Raw genomic sequence first — 8,443 nt, forward strand, 5'->3', positions numbered from 1 at the left:
CATGGTGAGTTTGGGGAGATAAAACTCCAGGCATCTCTGGCTGGTGGGATCTGCCTATAATCATCCCTTTGAGGATACAGGGACTCAGCAAGGGACTTCTGGATGCCAAGAGGAGGACAAAAACAGTGGAAAACTGGCAAGTGGTTGCAGGTGTTCGATCAACCTAATCCTGCCAGCAGCTGTAAGTACAAGCAGCAGTGAGACTGCAAACTGGAAAAGCCTTACCTGTGAACTGTTTTGGTGCTTTTGATCTGCCTTGGGGAGAGCTTAAGCAGGAGTGCGGAGAACTTTGGGCATTGTCTAGGGCCCCAGACTGAGCTGTTGAGCCGGACGGAGCAAATAGTGTTTAGCTGTGGGCCAAAGGGAGCATTGTGAGAGAACTGCCCCCGCAAGCTCCACCCTCAGGGTCACAGAGCAAGGATCTGGTGGGAGCTAGTAATCTAGTGACTGAGCAGCCTAAAGGCAGGGACTGAGCTGCCTTACAGCCTTAACCCTCAGGGGCAGAGTGAGACCGGTTTTGGCACACTGGAGCCTCGGGCTGATGCCCTGGGTAGAGTGCCATGGTGTGACAACTCATAGCAACCTCAAACTCCTGGGCTTGGTACAGCCCAGACCTCCAGAAGAGCTGCGCCACGACTCCCGACCCATGACCCTCACCTGCCAGACCTCTGCATGGCCTGACTAGGAACGGCGGGAGCCACGCAAGCCTGCATTCTCCCTCCTATACCCTCCCTGCCTCCACACCAGCCCACTCATCTGGCCAGGGACACTGGTAGCCGTGTGCCCTCCAGAGCCCTCCCTACTTCTGCCCAGAGCCCTTCTCCTGGCCAGAGACGGCTGGAGCCTTGGGCTCTCAGTGCCAAAGTCAGTGGGTGCCAGGCACTCCCAGAACAGAGCGCACCAACTCCCACCCTGTTGCTGGATCCAGGTGTGTCACACTCCAGAGCTGCTTCCACAACCAGAACTCCCTGATGGAGCCGCCCCAGAAGAACTACACAGGGTCACTCCCTACAAAGATCCAGCAACAATAGAGCGATCCTGCTGGGGTCTAATCTTGGAGAGACACCTCTCCAACTCTGAGGATGCCCAGAGGCAATGGTGAAAAACAGTCATGAGGTGAAATCAACAGAAAAACTCTGGCAATATGAATAATCAGAGTAGAACAACTCCCCCAATGGGGCAGACACAACAAAAGATCCAATGCACAAATAGCTGAGATGTCAGAAATCAAATTCAGAATCTGGATAGCAAATAAGATCAAATTAGAATTCCAAGCAGTAACCAAAAAGATATCTCAAGAATTCAATGAATTCAAAGACCAAATACCAAAGATTTAGACAAATTGAGACAAGAAGTTGCAGCTCTCAAAGATCTGAGAAACACAGTAGAATCCCTCAGTAACATAATGGAGCAAGCACAAGAAAGGATTTCTGACATTGAAGACAAAGCTTTCGAATGCTCCCAAACTCTCAAAAAGGAAGCGAAATGGAGGACAAAAACAGATCACTCTCTCAGAGAGTTCTGGGACAATTCAAAGGAAACAAATATTCGTCTTGTAGGGATCCCCAAAAGAAACGAAGTGTCTTCACAAGGCACAGAGTCTCTTTTCCATGAGATTATACAAGAGAACTTTCCAGACATGCTAAGAGATTCTGAAATTCAGAAAGCAGACAGTTTCAGAACTCCCGCAAGACTCAACCAAAATAAGACACCCCCAGACACATCATAATCAATTTCACTAAAGTTAATATGAATGAGAAAATTCTGAAAGCAGCCAGACGAAAGAAAACCATTACATACAAGGGCTAGAATATTAGAATAACTTCAGATCTCTCTGCTGAAAACTTTCAAGCTAGAAGAGGTTGGTCATCGACTTTTAATCTCCTAAAACAAAATAACATTCAACCCAGGATCCTGTACCCAACTAAACTGAGTTTCATTTATGACGGAGAAATTAAATACTTTAATGACATTTACCTGTTGAAGAAATTTGCCATAACAAAACCAGCTCTCCAGGATAGTCTCAGACCTATCCTCCATAAAGACCAGCGTAATCCTCCACCACAAAAGTAAACCCACCCAGAAAATTTTGATCAAATTCGAACTTCCACAGTTGCAAAAGGATTAAAAATGTCCACTGGACTGTCAAAAGGCTTATCAATATTCTCAATTAATATGAATGGTTTAAATTGTCCTCTAAAGAGGCACAGGTTGGCTGACTGGATACAAAAACTCAAGCCAGATATCTGCTGCATCCAAGAATTGCATCTTACATTAAAAGACAAATATAGACTCAAGGTGAAGGGATGGTCATCTATACACCAGGCAAATGGAAAGCAGAAAAAAGCAAGCATTGCATTCTTATTCACAGGTGCAATAGGCTTTAAACCAACTGAAATAAGGAAGGAAAAGGATGAACACTTAATATTTGTTAAATGTAATACTCAATATTATGAGATTTCAATTATTAATATTTATGCACCCAACCACAACATACCTCAATGTATAAGAGAAACTAACAGACATGAGCAACTTGATTTCTTCAAGTTCCATAGTAGTTGGAGATTTTAACACCTCTTTAGCAGTGCTGGATAGATGCTCCAAAAATAAGCTAAGCAAAGAAATTTTAGATTTAAACTTAACCATTCAACATCTGGGAGTAACAGACGTCTAAGAACATTTCATTCCAACAAAACTGAATACACATTCTTCTCATCAGCCCATGGAACATACTCAAAAATTGACCACATCCTAGGCTACAAATCTAACCTCAGCACATTTTTAGAAATAGAAATTATTCTTTGCATCTTCTCAGACCATCGTGGAATAAAAGTTGAACTCAATAACAACAGTAATCTGCATACCCCCAAAATACTTGGAAGCTAAACAACTGAAGGATAGATGGGTTATAGACGAGATTAAGAAGGAAATCATGAAATTTTTGGAACAAAACAACAATGAACAAACGAATTATCAGAACCCCTGGGATATTGCAAAGGCAGTCCTAAGAGGGAAATTTATAGCACTGCAAGCCTTCCTCAAGAAAACAGAAAGAGAGGAAGTTAATAACTTAATGGGACATCTCCAGCAACTAGAGAAGGAAGAACACTCCAACCCCACATCCAGCAGAACAAAAGAAATAACCAAAATCAGAGCAGAATTAAATGAAATTGAAAACAAAAGAATTATACAACAGATCAATAAATCCAAAAGTTGGTTTTTAGAAAAGGTCAATAAAATAGACAAACCTTTGGCCAACCTAATCAGGAAAAAAAGAGTAAAATCTCTAATTTCATCAATCAGAAATGGTAATGATAAAATAACAACAGACCCCTCAGAAATTCAAAAAATCCTTAACGAATACTACAAGAAACTCTACTCTCAGAAATATGAAAATCTGAAAGAAATTGACCAATACCTGGAAGTACGCTACCCTCCAAGACTTAGCCAGAATGAAGTAGAAATGTTGAACAGGTCTATATCAAGTTCTGAAATAGCATCAACTTTACAAAATCTTCCTAAAAAGAAAAGCACAGGACCAGATGGCTTTACATCAGAATTCTACCAAACCTTTAAAGAAGAACTAGTACCTATGTTAAACCTCTTCCAAAATATAGAAAAAGAAGGAATATTATCCTACACATTCTATGAAACAAACATTGCCTTGATCCCCAAACCAGGGAAAGACCCAACAAGAAAAGAAAATTATAGACCAATATCACTAATGAATATTGATGCAAAAATACTCAGTAAGATCCTAACAAACAGAATCCAACAACACATCAAAAAAAATATACACCATTATCATTTATCCCAGGGTCTCAAGGCTGGTTCAATATACGTAAATCTATAAATGTAATTCAACACATAAACAAACTAAAAAATAAGGACCATATGATTCTTTCAATTGATGCAGAAAAAAGCTTTTGATAATATCCAGATTGCCTTCATGATCAGAGCACTTAAGAAAATTGGTACAGAAGGGACATTTCTTAAACTGATAGAGGCCATCTACTGCAAACCCACAGCCAATATCATATTTCCACTTGGATCAGGAACCAGACAAGGTTGCCCATTGTCTTCTACTCTTTAACATTGTAATGGAAGCTTTAGCCATTGCAATTAGGGAAGAAAAGACAATCAAGGGTATCCACATAGGGTCAGAAGAGATCAAACTTTCACTCTTTGCAGATGATATGATTGTATATCTGAAAAACACTAAGGATTCTATTACAAAACTTTCAGAAATGATCAAGGAATACAGCAATGTCTCAGGCTACAAAATCAACACCTATAAATCTGTAGCCTTTATATATACCAACAATAACCAAGCCAAAAAAACAGTCAAGGACTCGATTCCTTTCACAGTAGTGCCAAATAAGATGAAATATTTGGGAGTAGACCTAACAAAGGATGTGAAAGATCTCTACAAAGAGAACTATGAAATTTTAAGAAAGAAATAGCTGAAGATGTCAACAAATGGAAAAACATACTATGCTCATGGCTGGGAATAATCAACATTGTTAAAATGTCTATACTACCCAAAGCAATATATAATTTTAATGCAATTCCTATTAAAGCTCCATTGTCATATTTTAAAGATCTTGAAAAAATAATACTTCGTTTTATATGGAATCAGAAAAAACCTCGAATAGCCAAAACATTACTCATATTCTTCTTAGCAAAGTATCTCAGGAATGGAAGAAAAAGTATCCTATGTACTCAGATCTGCTAAAGGGCCAAGGAAGGGGAAGGGAGGTGGGAGATTTTGGTGGAGGGAGGGTAATGGGTGGGTCCACACCTATGGTGCATCTTAGAATGGGTACTGGCGAAACTTACTAAATGCAGAATACAAATGCCTACATACAGTAACTAAGAAAATGCCATGAAGGCTACGTTGAACAGTTTGATGAGAATATTTCAGATTGTATATGAAATCCACACATTGTACCCCTTGATTGCACTAATGTACACAGCTATGATTTAACAATAAAAAAAAGTAGAGCAAAAATAAATAAATAAATAAATAAATAAATAAATAAATAAAGTATATGAAAGATTTGTGTAGGTTGCAAATACTATGTCATTTTTTTGTATCAGGCTCTTGAGAATCCCTGGTATCTGCCAGACCCAATTCCCCTTGGATCCTGAGAAGCAGCTACATTTGAACTTACTTTCCTCCTAGCACCAGCCTGAAAGATCTTCCATATAATTTTCAGGGTACAACAAAGAAGTTAAAAATTAAACTAAACATCAAAGCACCCTTTAGTTACCCAGGTTAGTTGATAGAGAGCTCCTCTGAGAAATATTGGCCTTCATGGTGCCCAGAATTTTAATGCAAGGGCGGAAGTGCAACTGGGCCACTCAAGAGCCACCTCAGCAGGAGACCTGGTTGGCAGCCACACCTGTGCTCTGATTACTGAGTATTTGAAAATCTCTTTGTATTCAAAAATGGTCCTCCAATCTCTTTCATTGCCTTTAATTCCTCTATTAGAACTTTTGCTCTTCAGTGTAAGGATTTGGTAAGGATGGAGTTACTGCGGAATGTCATGTTTCCTGAGGGTCATGGTGTGAATCTTTATATAAGAACATAAATTAGTGGGTTGCATCCATTCCTAACAGCTTATTTGGCTAAGGGGTGAAAGTGTAGAAGAGCATAACATTTGCATAAATAGACATTAAAATGTTTATAAAATGGAGCAAATTGAAGAAAGATGATGAAAAATACCCTGTTTGTCATAAACCCTGACTCTATGGCTCTGGTTCATAACAACTGTGGCATCAGAAAAGAGAAAATAAGAAAAGTTAGATAAACACTATTACTACCCTTGCCAATGGTAATTAGAGAAAGATAGATTCAACATGTTTTACATAAACTTAAGAGATATAGAATTAAAAAGTGCAGATACATAGATTTTCATCTTGAGAGGAAGAAAATGGTACCTTTACAAGTGAGAAGTGATTAAAAAGTGAGACTGTCAAAAGTATAATTGAATGGTCCTCATCTTCTGTTCTCAGGCCCACATCACATTGTTTAAACTTTAGTATTTTCTAAAGGGATACTTAAACTAGGCCCAGACTTTATCTCAATAATGAGACAATTCCCTTAAAAACTGTGCTCCCATATCTCTCTCAACTTCCACATTTTTTAATATTAATCACACATATAATTATTTGTTTAACTGCCCTCCTAGGAGGGCAGAGAATAATTCCATCCTGCTCATGGTCATATCATTTTCAACTGACATGTTACAAAGGCATGATGAATGAATGAACACATGCCCACATGCTTGATTATGGAGCCCACGATGTTTTGGAACAAACATATCAGTTCAATGATTACTATAAGATACTATAAGATATCAATCATACTATAAGATACTATAAGAATCTATTAAAAATCATGTCTTTAGTGAACATTTAGCCAACCAAATGGGGGCATAAACAATGCTCATGATGAAATATTAAGTGGCAATGCAATCGAACAATTGAAGTTTGTGCACACTGAGAGAGTGGGGGAAGGGAATGAGAAAGAAAGAAAGAGAGAGAAAGGAGGAATGGCAAGAGAGGGAAAGGTTAGAATGAATTCTAGGTTCGACTTAAGTGGTCTTGCAACCCTATCCAGGAACTGACTGAGCAAAAAGTCAACTCCTGTGTTTGCTTCTATCTCAAACCCACCTGATTAGCTGAACCAATTGCCTAGCCTTTTGCACGCCAAACTGCCTTTAGAAACCTTCTCTCCCAAATTCTAGGGTAGACAATTTAAGAACTGCCTCCTGGGCGGCGCCTGTGGCTCAAGGAGTAGGGCGCTGGTCCCATATGCCGGAGGTGGCGGGTTCAAACCCAGCCCCGGCCAAAAAAAAAAAAAAAAAAAAAAAAAGAGAACTGCCTCCTGTCCCCTTGTGTGGTGCCTAGGATGTTGGACTCCTTCCCTGCTGTCTCCGTGGGTCTCTGCATCTGGCTTCCTTTCCAGCAGTGAGCAGTGAATCTGGTAAAGCTGTGACATTACTGTACTGAAGATTGTAGGCAACTGGAACACAATGGTATTTGTGTATATCTAAACATACCTAAGCCAAAAAAAGGTAAAGTCAAAATATGGTATAACCTACGGGACCATGGTCACACATGCCACCAGTCAAAGACCACAATCTCATTATGTGGTACATGACTGTATCTGGTTTGTCAGTTTAAAACAATTACTTCTTGATTTCTGCTCCAACAATGAATGAAATTATTTTATTGTCCATATTTTCATTCCATTTTTCTTTTCTTTTTTATTGAGACAAAGTCTCACTTGTTCATCCCAGGTAGAGTACCATGGCATCATAGCTCACAGCAACCCCAAACTCTTGGGCTCAAGCGATTGTTTTGCCTCAGTCTTCCAAGTTGCTGAGACTACAGGCACCTGCCACAATGCCTGGCTAGTTTTTGCATTTTTAGTAGAGATGGGGTCTTGCTCTTGCTCAGGCTGGTCTCCAACTCCATGGAGATAGACCCCATTTTCTGGGCCTCAGCAGGCTCATCAAACCATTTGGGTCAATGTTCTGCCTCACTCTGTCAGCTGAAATAAAGCCCTTCCTCTTATAAACATGGTATTTGGGCCTTGTCTTCCTGCAACTTTTTCATCTAAGCTGCTACTCCTGGAGAGGAGCGGAATACCCCAAACAAGACCACATTTCTATACAGTGGCAACTTGGCAGGGTTTTTTTTTTTTGTTTGTTTGTTTGTTTTTACTTAATTTTTATTAAATCATAACTATACATTTATAGGATACAATGTGATGATTTGATATATAATGGGGAATGCTTAAATTAAACTAATTAACATAACCACCACCTCCCTTACTTATTTTTGTGGTAAGACATTTATAATATACTCTCGGTTGTTTTGATATGTACCCTTGCATTGTGCACATTAGGTGAGATTTGGCAACTTGGCAATTTTAAAATTAACTTCTGGCACCAACGGTTGTGACATGTTTTAGACATACATTCCATGTCCCCAAATCCCTCTGCCTGCAAGGTAGGAAAAGCTGCATATAAACCCCTAGAGAGTCAAACTTGGCACCCCACGCAGGGCCCCCTCTGCTGTGCCTGAGGCTTTGTTCTTCCTCTTATCTTCTAACATCTGTCCTGTCATTTACTCATGGTGGTCAGTGAATTTATTCTCTGATTATCCAAAACCAAAGACCCAGTAAAGAAATTCCAAAGTTTTTATTATCTTTTTGTTGGCTGAAGACCATTCTCTGGTAGTTTTCTCTAGAAAGACTCAAGTGAGCAGCTTGAGTGCCTTCAGATATAAATTGTAGTGTAGAGGTGAGGGGAAACTTCCTCTTCATCTGCCCCATCCTCCAGGTTTGCTGAAAGATCAACTCACAGTAAGGCAGATTAATAAGAGAAAAGTTTCTTTACTTTGCATACAGGGAGAATAACAGTGTGATTGT

Source organism: Nycticebus coucang, chromosome 24 (assembly GCF_027406575.1).
Source record: "Nycticebus coucang isolate mNycCou1 chromosome 24, mNycCou1.pri, whole genome shotgun sequence".
Taxonomy (NCBI): domain Eukaryota; kingdom Metazoa; phylum Chordata; class Mammalia; order Primates; family Lorisidae; genus Nycticebus; species Nycticebus coucang.